Here is a 12355-nt window from a genome sequence, read left to right as displayed (position 1 = left end):
TTTAATAAACTTATTAAACTTTGAGTCCTTATTCTTTCTTCCATTTATTTACAGAAAGTGCTCATTAGTGCATATGGTTGTACCTGCTCTTCATCGGTAGCATGATCTGTGCTGTCTTTACACCATCTCTTCAGAAAATTGCATTGTCTTGTTTCCTTCTATCTTACGACTTTATTTCCATCTTTTTTTAAAAGCTTATTCATAGTACTGGAATCTTTCTTCAAAGTTGTCGTGTGTTCGCTAGGCTTTTACCACGTGTGCTAAATTGATTTCAGAAGGGAGATTTAAACATTGCCGATTTACCTGTCAACGTTTCTAGGGGTGCTGAACTGGCAAAAAGGAGCACAAAGGGCTGGGGCAGTGCAACGGCAATAGCTAAAGCCAGATAAAACATTGGCAAGGCAGGGTTTTGCCAGATGTAGCATAGTGGATAGTGCAACGCTGTATTCAAAGACGTGTAAATGAGAGCAGGAATAGGAAAAGGAAATTTTGGTCTCCAGTGGGATCTTCCCAGTGCAGTTAATCTGCGTCTCTAAACCTCCGCATCGCCTCGATTTTATATCTGCATCCACTACAAAGACAACACCTTGGGCGAATTTCCAGGATATGCATCTCCAAAATCTAACTGCGCGTGTGCTTTCGGCGAAAGCGTTGATTTGCCGTGTCCGGTCCCACGCCGTGGAACTGCGTGGACGGGAGGCAGAGCTTTTATCGTCTGCCGGTAAGAAACGGGGCGAGGCGTTTGGCAGGAGTGCCACCTGGTGGCAGCAGGGCTGCCTGGTCGCCTCCGCCGCGGGGCCGGCGCTAGGACCGCGGCGTCCCCCGCGTGGGGGCCGGCCGGGGCGGGGGTGCCCGCTCGGGGCCGCCCCGCCGCTGTTGCAGGGGCAGCGGCCGCCCGCCCTGAAGGCGGTCTGGCGCCAGGTGCTGGCACGTCAGGGGAGAACCTGGCGGCTTGTTAAAACTTGACAGGATTTGCTTAATGTCAGGTGAGGTTTGATTTTGCAAACGGTAGCGCACTCGTTTTGAAGTTGCTAGCTGGTGCCTCGCTACATTTGTCCTCCCTCCTTGTCCCCCAGTGGCTTTTTTTCTGTTTTGTTTTTTTTTTTTTTTCTCTTTGCATCTTGCCTTCCGTAGGTAGCACTGTAGGACTGACGTCGTAACGTAGCAGAGGGTCAGTAAGGGATAGTTCCCCGGAGAGCCAGGTGAAGGCACTGCCCTGTTCTTGCCAGACCTCCCGCTTGCCATTTGTGCTGAAGCCCAGGGCTGTAAAAACTCGGGTGTTGTGGTTAGGTGGGGGGGACGGGTCGAACTGGAGGGGTCCCTTGCCATGAAAACAATTAAGATATCATTTTGACCCATCCAAAATATTTATCACCCAGACCTGGTGACGGACGTAGCGTTAGGATTTTCCAGATGCAGCCAAGGTGTTTTCCCAACAGAAGCCTCAATATTTTTAAGGTAAGGAGGCCCTCTGATAATCAGGTGTGCAATAGTTGCATTATCCTTGTGTTTATTTCCATTTTCATTTTCCACTTTTTTTTTTTTTCCTTCTCAAAACACGTAAGCTTACACTGGCTGGAGTCTTATGAGCTTTGTCTCTTCATTTTATTACCTCCTGCCAAGTACTCTTTTCTCCTCCTATTTGACTCCAGTCCATATTTCAGCATCAGCACTGCTGGGCATAACCAGCTTGGCAAAGTTTATCTTAGCAGCTATTTACTGCAATTTGTGAGGGAAATTGGAGACACTTTGGTTGTCTGACAGCTGCTTTGCAGTCAATCAAAAGTAGAGACGTAATTTAATTCCAGTGCCCTCTCCAGAGAAATCCTTTGAAAGCATTATTATAAAGTGGGAATAGCATGGACAACAGAAAGAAGCAAAGGGCAGACACCTCAGTTGTGTAGTTTCCATCCAAATATGTGCCTTGCTCATTATGCATGTGTTTAGCTCTCATACCCATCTGTTACTGAGGAAGGAGTTGGAAACAGCTGTTGTGTTATTGCAGGAACACTGGCATGAAGAAAGAGTTACAAAACCTCTGGTAATAGTGTTAATAATTGTAGATTCCATATGTAAAAATAGGGCAGGACTTAGTTTTCTAAACAAGGTATATCAAAGTTACTGTCCTGTATGTGTTTCTCTGTTGCAGGCCCACCATTAACTCTCCTAGCTCTAACCTCTGGTAAAATGCAGGTTTAACCTGCCTAGACCCATTAGAAAATCCATCCTCCCAGGACAGCACAGTGACCACCTCACATCTCACCTCTTGTTCCAAGGGATGTTGCTCCTTGTTCTTTGCTTTAGCTTGGTACGTGTGAGGCTTTTGAATGCGTCCAACTTAGTTGTCATGGGTTTTCACTCTGAGTTGTACTGTGCTCAATATGATAGTAAAAAGAGATGTTTCTTTGCTTGGTAGTGATTGTGTTTTCATTTCTGAGAGAGATATTATTTGATTTGTAACATAAAGCTGACTATAAACACAGGCAGAGGTCTTCACTGATAATGTCAAGCTTATAAATGAATAATGATATTTCTGTCACTTCAGCAAATGACTAGCTGCTTGTCTAGAGGGTGTAGCTACCTTTGCAGGCCATCCAGAAATGCAAGGCAGAGCACTGGACACCCGGCTACCTCCTGGGGACTCCTCAGTATTGTACGCTTTCTGTTATTCTTCAGGAGTGAAAAATGTGGCTGTTACAGTTAGATCTTCAAAGAGGAAGCAAATGACTTTCAAAATGTATTGTCATCCACATATCCAAGGTCAGGCCTGACATGCTCAAAAACTGTCTAATGTCTTGGGCTTAGGAGTACATCTTGGCTCACTGGCACCGTGCTCACATAGGTGGTACCCTGTTTGCAGTTGCTTGTATGTCCATTTATCATTTATTAATGGTGTTATTAGTACAATTTCCAGAGCTAGTCCCCTAGCAATGGATGTTGGACATACACAGACTAAAACCAGCTTCTATATGGAGAAAGGTTTCTGATGAAACACTTAGTTCTTCCTCCCTGGTCTTGTACCAAGACATTATAACACACTGGTAGTTCCAGTGTCTTAAGACATATATTTATATATACAAGTGGATCAGTTTTAAACTATAAAGTAAATTTTTCAAGAGTCCAAAGTTTGTAATAATTAGCACTTGGAAAATTCTGTAAAGTTTTTCACCATTCATATTTTGATGTGCAAAGACTAATGTTTATACTAAAATCTCTGCTAGAGATTCATTGCTTTCATTTGCACCTCTATTTGATTAATCTTTTTTCTTGGACCATCACTTTTTTTCAGCAGTTATGGTTCTTTGCTGTTAATCTAATGTCTTTGATGTCCCACTTTGATTCAAAGAAATGAATGTTGGATGGTAATGTTTGAAAAGGTGCTATTGCTGTTAAATGATGAAGTCATTGTGGTTCAGTTTGTTCACCCTTTTGGCTAATTGGTCTGGTGACATGTAAAAGTGTCTAGAAGACATCATAAAAATGACAAAAATCATTCCCCCTACTTGTTTTAGTGTTCTGGTAAACTTTTCTGAAGTTTTTCTTTTCTTCTTTTTAGAGCTGTAAACATCAGAAGGAGGCTTTATTAAATTGCTTTTACCTCAGACTACAAGGGGCTTTAATGGAAAAGGGAAAAATGTTTGAAAATGTTGAGTCTTTGTTCTTTTTCTAAGGCAAGAACATTGAGTGTCCACACAATGGGACTTTAATAAGTGGGCTTATTACCTTCACAGCAGTAAAAAAGACAGGGGTACCTGGGTCTACTGAACTGGTTAAAAGGGTACTAAGCAATTCTATACATTATGTACTTGAAAAAGCACATAGAAGTATAAATATGTTATTGTCAAAATGTTAATGAGTCCTATAGAACATATTTATGAAGTCTAAGAATATATTCACAGACTCTCTGTATTTTGCAGGCTTTTAAGTACCACAGTGACACCTAGAAGTGTAGCTGCATTTCTCCGAGTACCTAGGTCAATAATGGCATCCTCCGGAGCTGTTATGGATCCATCTGTGCTAATGATGGACCGTGACTAAGGCATCTTCTTTAGGACTGAGAACAAGCAGCATGGCACGTATTGCATTAACAGAGCTGCATTTCTCCATTACCTCTCCTTTAACCACCACCAAAAAAAACCCTCAGTGCCCAGACAGGCTTTGTGGATACTGCGTTGTAATGGCTGTGCTGTGCCTCCATGTACACATTGCCTGGGAAAGTTTTGACTGCCATAGGGTGAGCTCTCCTTGTCATTCAGTCCATGGCCACTTCACTTACAAGGTGGCACACAAATGCATGTTGTACATAGCTAGGGTAACTTTTTCGTAAGAGTGAGCAGGAGAACAAGGATATTCACAATATATGATATCATATGTATATGCTAAGGAGGGTATGTTCCCAAATCTTTTAAGAATTGCATTTAATGGTGTTATGAAATCAGACATAGCAGATCCTCTATGACCTTGATTTTTCTATCTATTTCTCCCTTTGTAATTGAAATAAATGCTTCATTTATTGCCTTCTAAATTAAACAGTTGTCACGATACCATGGTAGTCTCTCTGGACTCTGTTGTGATCACAACTGATGAATCTGAAATTCTCTGGTATTGCCTCTGGGAGGAGACGGTTGTGGTTTTTTGCACTAGTCTGTCCATGTTCTGTAAGTACTGTCATTTCTTCCTGCTTTTTATTTTTTCTTCTTGAACAATCATTAGTGTTGGACAAGAAAAAGATGCAATCTTGAGAGTTCTCTGTGCCAGGCTTTCTGCCTGCCTGGCTTGCCTTGCTGTTGCTGCATGATCTCATAATGCTGTTGCAGCTCTCTACTCTTCATAGTACAGTACTCACTGGAACTGCAATTTCTAGTGCAAACTGTAAGATGAAAGCAGATATTGTGAACAAGTCAATTTTCTGTTGCTTCATTTCTCATGTAATCTATCAGCTGATCTCCTGAATAATTTAAAGTCTTCCCAACATTTGGTAGGGAAGCTTTGGTAATTTCTGTTGTTTTGCTATATAACCAGACATTATCATTTTTTAAAACTTTTATTTATGAAAGAGAAGAAATCTGCAATAATTAGTGAGTTTAGCACTAGAAAGTTTTGTAAAGTTTCTGTGATTACTGAAGTGTCTTGCCTGTTAGTTTAGTAGGAGTCAGGCTGAACAGTAAGTTCTCTTCCGTCCTTAATTCAATGACGTTGGCATCTTTTTCATCCTTTAGCTAGTACATGCTTCCAGCATATTTGTATTGCTGGTTTGTCCCTTTGCTGTGCAAATAAGCAAAGCAGTTTTCCCCTAATTTTTTACGCTTCTCCTACTGTATTGGGTTTATGTGGCAAGGTTTTGGTAGTAGGGGAGGGGCTGCAGGGGTGGCTCCTGTGAGAAGCTGCTGGAAGCTTCCCTGGCTCCAAGTCATAGCTGCCTCTGGCCAAGGCCAAGCCCATCAGTGACAGTGGTAGCGCCTCTGGGAGAACAGAGTTAAGAAGGGGAAACCTGCAGTGGGGGAGGAGATTGGAATGTGAGAGAAACCCCTCTGCAGACAGCAAGGTCAGTGGAGAAGGAGAGGGAAGAGGTGCTCCAGAGGAGGGGATGCCCCTGCAGCCTGTGGTGAGACGGCAGGCTGTCCCCCCGCAGTCCATGGAGGTGAGCGGGGGAGCAGATACCCACCTGCAGCCTGGGGAGGACACCACACCGGAGCAGGTGGATGCCCCCAAAGATGGCCATGACTCTATGGGAAAGCCCATGCTGGAGCAGTCTGTGACTTGACACGCTGCAGCTCACAGAAGGGACCCACACTGGAGCAGTTCACGAAGAACTGCTGCCCATGGGAAGGACTCACATTGGAGAAATTAGTGGAGAACTGCCTCCTCTGGGAAGGACCCCACACTGGAGAAGGGGAAGAGTGTGAGGAGTCCTCCCCCTGAAGAAGAAGGAGCGGCAGAGACAACGTGCGATGAACTGACCGCAACGCCCATTCCCCATCCCCCTGTGCTGCTGGGGGCGGAGGAGGTAGAGAATTTGGGAGTGGAATTGAGCCAGGAAGGAAGGAGGGATGGGGGGAAGGTGTTTTAAGATTTGGGTCTACTTCTAATTATCCTGTTTTGATTTGATTAGTAACAAATTAATTTTGTTTTTCTTTCCCCAAGTTGAGTCTGTCTTTTGCCCATGACCATAAGTGGTGAGTGATCCCTCCCTGTCCTTGTCTCAATCCGCAAGCTTTTCTTTATATTTTCTCTTCCTCATCTCACCAGGGTGGGGGGAGAGGTGAGCGAACAGCTTTGTGCTTTGTTGCCGGCATGATATGATAGCTTATAAATTGTTCCAGTGTTGTTACTGTAGTTTATTTTCCATAGGCTCACACAGTTATGCTCCATACCACTGTACACCTATACAGACCTTGGTGCGTAAATGCCATGTCTTTGGCCTATTGTCACCGGACCATAGGGAAATTGCTCTGAGAATCAAAATTGAGTGGACCTATTCTATAGCTACAAACTTTATTTTACCTCAAGGTACTATTTACCTGGGACCTGAGAGTCCAATGCATGAGAATCCTGATTATTAAAGAGGGTTTTGGGAAGCCACACAGGCCATGGTTATAGGTGGTACGAGGGTGAAACCAAACCTGGTAATTTAACCATTCATCTTACAGCACTGTAGTACTTTTCTGTGGAACAGAGAAGAAACAGAAACATGCCTCTGAGCATTTGCTATTGAAAGATCATGAACTAGATATTTGTTTTGCCAAAGAAGCCATTCAGGTGTAGCTACATACTCCTTCACTGAAGTCTACAGAAAAATTACATCACCCTCTTAGAGGAAGATAAGGGCCTACAACTGGAAAATTAACAACATGTTGGCTGAATTTGTTAGCATACTTATTATTGCATCAGCTTCCCCATCCCAGAAGTCTCACATATGTTTGTTATAAACCCAGTGTAGAGTGTGTGAAATAGCCTGCTCTATTTATAATAATCTAGACAACACCAGGAAAGCGAAGCTAATTCAAATAAGCTCTATTACGTCATCTAATATGGCAGTATATGCCATGAGGTAAAATTGCTTGGATGCAGACTGGTGACAAGGGACATGTGTGGTGAGATAATGCCTTTTTTTTTTTCTTCTTCTTTCAGCCAACAAATTAGAACCTCATTTGAAAAGTCAGCTTAATTTGATATACTGATGTGGTGATGACAACCTGGATAGCATTTAACTCTCAGGAAGCAAATCTTGTAAAAGTGAAGCCTAAAATCTGCAGTGATGGAATGTAGTCATTTCACAATCTTATTTAATTTCGATACCAAAAATTCTGAAGGCGGTAAGTTAATATCTCTGGGCCATGCTTTCACTACATTTTAGGTCCATTTTACAAGTAGTGAATAAATATGCTTGTATTAGACAAATAGCATATGAAGAACGTTGACATTTTTGGACAATTAAGAACCTGGCAACTAATGATATGTATGATATACCAAATGCAGATAAGCTGAAAGAGAGCGAGCCTTTACTGAAACATTTGTTGGATTTTAAAATTCAGAAAAATTGATGACAAATTTATTTTATTTTTCCCTTTTAAATATCTTTCCCCTCAGAGATTACTAGCTGTAGTAAGGGGAGCTTTCTTCACTTGTCTATGACTAATTAATTAGTTTTATATCATAATTTTTAAGGTTTTCCAGTCCCCAGGAGCCCAGCCTGGCCTACCTGTGGGTATGAGAAATAATGATATTGTTCGTGTTTGTGCCTGCAAGTATTAGAACCTATAGAACAAAACACCTTTCTGTTATTTCTTAATTCCATCAAGTTTTATATGAATCCTAAATTGTTATCTGCCTCAGTGTCTGAACAAAACAGTCATGCATGGAAGTGAAGATGTACATGTTTTACAATACTATCAGTTATATAATTGTGGTATTTTTTTCTCACGGGGTCCAATCTTCATTCTCTTCAGATAGTCAACTGTTGCAATTCACTTCTCTGCATCTGCTTCTCAATTTTCATCCCCATCCTCCTTCCAAATTCATCTTTCCTCTTGTCCATAAGTCCCTTAACCTTCTGCTGACTCTTTAGTGTGCCATGCCAAAGAAATCATGGGGGAGTTCAGTTTCCAATCTTCTAAAAAGTTTCTATGGGACAAGGGGGAAATGAAGGGTTTCAAAAGCTTTGTAATTTTTTTCTGATTCGAAAGATTGTAGAAAGGCTGGGTTTGACTTTACAGTCAGCTCCTCCTCACAGATGCCCTGTTTTGGGTTCTCCTCTAAAGTGAAGAATTAAGGCTTCCAACCAAAGGATTGTCAGATATTTTTTTTTTTTTTAATGAGAAAGTCAACATATGGTATCCAATTCTAGCTGAAGCTTTAAAACATTATTAAATTGCATAAAGATTAATGAAGGTAAAAGTAATCAAAACAAGTTGTTATAATGGTAAATATTGCAGAACTCTCACCGTAGGCTACCTGGCCTGTATCAGCAGTGTAGCACTCCTTAGTGGTGGGGACCTGGGTACTTTCTCCTGACTAGCAGGATTGTTTGTCTCAGCAAATGTTCCACTGATGTAGGCAGTTTATTTTGAATGTTTCACCAGATGGGACTTCTACTACTTTCCTGGAGAGAGTATGCTTTAGTCTTAGAAATCATGAATATTCCAGCTGCAATTTGCCCAAATACTTTTTCAAGGCCATATATCAAAGTCTTCTTTCATCTTACATGTACTTCAGTTACATGTTTTTGTTTGCCGTATTCTCAAGGTAGGCTGAATATCTGAATGTTCTGGAATTTAATTCTGTTCTTACCTTGCCTCATTATGATATTCACATGCCTTCAAATCCTCCTTTTAAAGGAATTTTGTTTAGCTGTCTTCAGCTCAAGAGTCTTTCAACCATGCTATTGGGTGGCAGGCATGTTTCAGGAACTTACCTGTGAACTAAGCTGCCCTTGCTGCCTGAGGAAGAATCACGTACTGAGGAAAGCGAAGACTGCCAGGCATTCCTGCTTCCTGCCTTTTATGAATTGATCGCAATGGTACCTGCTGTAGACTATACCTCAGATCTGCTTCTTACTTGAGCACCCTGGAACCATTAGAAGGGCAGTGGATGCTAAGAGGCGGCGTAGGTTCAAAAGCAACTTGGTCCCCATCATAGAAGAAAAAGTCACCTAAGCCTGCTAGATGCAGTGGCTGATAGACAACTGCTGGCCTAGGGAGTCCTGAGATAAATGATACTTGGCTTGACAGTGTAAATGCAAGAAAAAGCCCTCTGGGGTGTTATAAAAAGTTTGCATTTTTTATTCTTCAAACATTAATTTCAGTTTTTCCACTCATTAATATCTTTTGCTAATAAGTTGTTTTGTAAGAAGAGATGTTGTACTACTACTAATTCCTTGCTTATGCTGTCCCTCTCTTCATCAGTTCTTTGGTGAGCTATAGTTAAAGGCAGCACTATTTGGCTACTTACTATCACAAATGTAAGTTATTTTGAAATAATTCCACTCTTCTCTTGAGGGATGGAAGCCTCACAGCACGTGCTTTGTTGTGTCTTTGATCATATCAGATTTTGCTGTGGCTCATTGCTTTATGACTATTTTCCCTTGCTCTTCTTTGTCCCCCACTGCTATCTTGCAGTGTTTTACAGTTAATCCTAGATACTCTTCAGTTCACTCCAGGCACTTTTTTATTCCAGTTGTTCATAATTTTACTGCTTTCAGTAACTAGCCCATAGGCTATTTTACCATGTCTGCTCAGTCAGTATTATTATTTTTTTAGCATTAGCAAGTTCTGTGTCCTTATTGAATGGTTTTCCAGCTCATTGCTATATTAGGTGGACGAAATTAGTTCAACTGGTAACCCTTGTGACCCATCATCTGCCATCATGATCCAGATAAAAGTGTTGCTTACGGTAATAAATACTTTAAATATTTCCTACATAAAATGTCATTGTTGATTTATTTTCTGTCATCAGATTGTTTTGTACATAGTGCAGATTTGGTAAATTTTGGATTTTTGGTTCAGATCCTACTAAACTAGCTTGAATTTCTCCATTAAAAATAGCAAGATGTGCCCTAAAGGTAATGACAACCTTTGCTTCCATTTCTACACATTTCTCTAACTATTTGAAGCCAGAGTGTATCTAGCGTTAATTTTTTTCTGTTTCTTTTTTAAATTTGATGTACCAAAAGAGGATACTGTATCTGTATTAATATAACTCAAAACTTTTTTCTCATTCATCTGCCCCAGAATTCTCTCTGCTGTTTTAGAGTTGTTACACTCAAAATCTTTCTTATGGGCACGGAGGAAGCACACCTTTTACATAAGTAAAGTTAAAATTTATTGTTAGTATAACTGAAAGCAAAGCAGTCTAACCATTATTAGTCCAGATCTAATTGTTTAGAAAAGAATGATAATGCAGTTAAAATTGTTACACACACACCTCCTAGTGCTTACCCCTTCTTCCAGTGTTAGGCTCACGTCTCCACTGCTCCTCTGGCTGCTAAGCTTGGTGGCTGGCTGTTACGGTGAATTGTCAGCATCTGGAGTCCTTCACTGCAAGGAATATGATGTTCATGTTGATGGTTTCTTCTTCCTTACTCTAGGATCAACTTGGGGTCATTTTTATATATCTGCCAACACCCTTTTACATCTTTACTCCATCTTCATTGGTCTACAGTTCCATATTACACTCAAATTTACTATATGTGGTGTCTTTTACATATGTTAGATACTATTTCTTTTTTTTTCTACCCCTAAAACCAGTTCTGTCCAGCTCCAGGTCTGCATTTCTTTAACTGCCTGTGGGTAAGTTGTTTATAGTCGTGGGGGTCTCCAGTGCCAGCCTGTGCCCTTACTTTCAGCATCCTGTGCTTGTGGCCCTCTTCAGTGCATCCTGTCTTCACTGCTCAAGGACTCTGCTGTCGCACCAGGCCTGTCTGTCTCTGCGCTGCATCATCATGTTAGAGTCGTAAACGCTATTCTGCATAGTATAACTGCTTGTTACTGCTATCTGTGTAAAACTATGGTTGTACTATACGAAGACAAAAAACCAAATTCACTGTAGATACCTGGTACCCTTCATCCTATTCCAATTTTTTCTCTTCTGTTGATGCTCTTTTTAGCAGCTGGTTCAGATGGGTCAAAAGACTTCCAGGACATGAGAGAATGAAACATATGTACAATGTTGACAACAAGGAAAAAGGGGAAAGATTCTTTTTTTTTTTTTTTTTTTTCCCCCAGAAAGGCTATGGAAATATGAGGAAATGCACAGACAATGGATTGTGCAAGCCCTCCACAGAGAAACTGAGAGCACAATGAACAAACTCCCTGTCCTTAGGGACTGTATAGTAAATGGAAGATCTCGGGGTTTTTTGAAGGCAATGAGAATGAAAATCTGGAAATTTGTATACAGTGATTTTGAGAATTCTTTAAAATAATATTTTTCCTCTCCTTGAAAGCAGTTTAGTGTAATTTAATTGTGCTGTGATTCTGCAGGGAAAAAACCCCAACCCTCCCAATCCTGTTGCATATGTGTTTTCTTCTTATATACATAGTTCAATACAGTTTATGTGGGGAATGCCCAGGATGCTTTGTATGGTAACTGACAACTACTGAAGTAGGGCTTAAAAGCTTTAAACTATGTAGATTAAGTAATAATAAATGTTATTATCACTTATATTCTTTTTTTTATAATCTCTAGAGTGTTATTATAGGTAAGTTGTTAAACATAAAGACAATTTTTAATGCATGGTGGTAAGGCTTTTTGATGACACCTATGAAGTATTCTGGAAAAACCCATTGTACTGCCGTTTCATTGATCTAAGGTGGCAGATGGAAGTCTTGTCATCTGCAGTACCACCTCATTTCAAAGAGAATGCATTAGCAGAGATGCATTAACAGTATAGCAATTTTTAATGTAAATAATGTTTTGCCTTTCTGAAAGGGCCCATTTACAATTTTGAGGCCATTAGACTTCTGCCCTGACTTCTTTAGCACTGTAATTCTGCAACGGGATTGGAGAGCCAGTTTGAGATTGACTTCTCGCTTGTGCTGCAAACCTTTTCTATTTCTGTAAAACCAAACAAATGATTGCTACTAATGTTTTGCTCATCAACTAGTAAGTGGAGGCCATTTAAGGCAGAAATGTAGGGTTTAGCTCCAGCTGTTCTAATGTTGCAGAAAGCTTTTGCTGCAGTTCATTATATTCAACTTCAGGCAGTTACAAAACTGCCAGCTAATTATTTTTTCTTTCCTCAGCTGAGCGAAACCTGGTGCCACTGATTTCCACTCATAAATTGGAGCTACAGAATTCTTCATTCTTGGATACTGAAGAAATAGAGCAGTGAGGAAGATACCAACACAATCCTTAAAAT

The 12355-nt window shown here is 40.7% G+C and overlaps 1 long non-coding RNA gene across 1 annotated transcript; it reads left to right on the top strand.

The window, feature by feature from the left end:
• The first annotated feature begins 878 nt into the window (after window positions 1–878).
• On the top strand, window positions 879–12355 carry LOC126038085 (uncharacterized). The gene is made up of 3 exons (XR_007505901.1): window positions 879–986; window positions 2150–2308; window positions 12240–12355. It is a non-coding gene; the product is annotated as an uncharacterized LOC126038085 (long non-coding RNA).

The sequence above is a fragment of the Accipiter gentilis genome, chromosome 4 (genome assembly GCF_929443795.1).
Source record: "Accipiter gentilis chromosome 4, bAccGen1.1, whole genome shotgun sequence".
NCBI classification, from domain to species: domain Eukaryota; kingdom Metazoa; phylum Chordata; class Aves; order Accipitriformes; family Accipitridae; genus Astur; species Astur gentilis.
The sequence above is the reverse complement of the archived record's forward strand: the minus strand, read 5'-3'. Positions and strand labels throughout refer to the sequence as shown.